The following is a 1754-nucleotide window of genomic DNA, read 5'->3' as shown; positions in this document are numbered from 1 at the left end:
TGAGATCAGCCAGACAGATTTCCAACAGAGAAACTCTTCAGGGGGTTTCTGGTTTCAGACAGGTTCAACCTGGGAAGCAGAGAAGACAAAATGGATCAGGTTCAGGTTTCGCAGTCAGGAGACTAGACAGACAGGTTGGCTCAGGGTTTGCTGTACCGTAACTGACTAAACACTCTGGCACCGGAGTGAGGTCCTCAGCCCTCTTAAGTACTGGTCTCATGATGAGCAGATGAGGAACAGGTGGTGAAGTCAGGTCCAGCCTCAGGAGATCCAGTACGCCCTCCGGTGGAGAAAGGTAGACAGACCCCCAGATCCCAACAGTAACACAACCCCTCAGGAAGGGATCCTCGGCGCCCCCTGGTGGGCAAGCCTCAGGATCCCAACAGATACTAGGAAATACTAAAGTATGGAAATAAGAGAGGTTACCACTTGTAAGTGGATGACATATACTAATAATCAATATGCTCCTAACTGGTAGATGACACCATGACCTGTATTTCAGATAAGATAAATGAATGACATGGTGCTGGTAGTGAGATATAAATAGTTTGTATTACCCAAAGCAATGGCTATCCAACTGGGTAGAACTAAATCTTGTAATAATTTGTCTACAAAGTTTTAACTGTGTTCATCTGCTGTTTCTGGGCCTTGAAATTTGCCTGGCCAGCGAAAGCAATTTGAACAGTAGGCAAATTTGCCAGAAGGGCAAAAGGCTCCCTAATTGCAGTGCACTTTTGTACTACTGTACAATCCAAGAAGATTAAAAACCCATAGTTTTAGAGTTATTATGAGCTTGAATATGTAAAACCAAATTCATAGATTGTATTTTTAATAACCAAACACATGACACTGATTCAGATTTTCGTGTAAATTAATACATCTAATATTAAAACCCTTCTAGATTACGTGACCCAAGTGAAGAACAAATGCCCAACCAAAAGTAGTAGATTCCCTTGTCTGTTTTCAGACCCACGTTCTTCTCCAAAACCGTTAACTCTTGGACAGTTTAAGATATTTAAAAACTCCAAAACGTACTGTATCAGAAAGCAGAGAAAAAGACTTGCGACCCTACAATTCTAATCATGGTGGCTCATAGGACTTAAGCATCCCTGTGACACTCAAATCACAGGCCCAATTCTTCGGCGCATCAGATGTTTTAAAGTGAGATTCTTAGGAGTAACAGAGGTGACGTCAATCACACTAGAAAGGATGTAGGGCCGATCAGGTGCTTGTAGGCATTCTAAACTCAGGGAAGCAGACTTCAGCTTGAGCTGTAGTTTTCTGCTCGGTCCTAGTGCTTGACGAGTGTCTGTGTACTGTAGTGTAACATTGTTTTGCACTGTAAAAAGTCTCTCCCCCCAAAAAAATTACATCCATAATACTGTATATCAGAGTCAAGTTCATGCTAGTGTTTGTCCAGTTCCTTGACTTCAATAATCTACTAACCCCTGATGATCTGGTTTTTCACTACAACACTGGTCTCCATAATATTCTTGACTCACTTGCTCCTCTAAAAAATAGATTTGTTTCTTTCTCCGTCTCCTCCCCCTGGTACACCCCAAATCTTAGAAGCATAAAAAACCAAAGGACGGCAACTTGAAAGACTTTACAGAAAAACTGGTCTTACTATACAGATAGAAATGTACAATAATCACATTATGCACTATAAGGACTCCATGGCCAGCACCAAATCACAGTACTACTCCAACTTAATCACTGCCAATCAACAGAGCTCTAAGTCACTTTTCTCTATA

This window comes from Cyprinodon variegatus, unplaced genomic scaffold (assembly GCF_000732505.1).
Source record: "Cyprinodon variegatus isolate N-32 unplaced genomic scaffold, C_variegatus-1.0 Scaffold1022, whole genome shotgun sequence".
NCBI lineage: Eukaryota > Metazoa > Chordata > Actinopteri > Cyprinodontiformes > Cyprinodontidae > Cyprinodon > Cyprinodon variegatus.
This window is presented reverse-complemented; position numbering follows the sequence as displayed.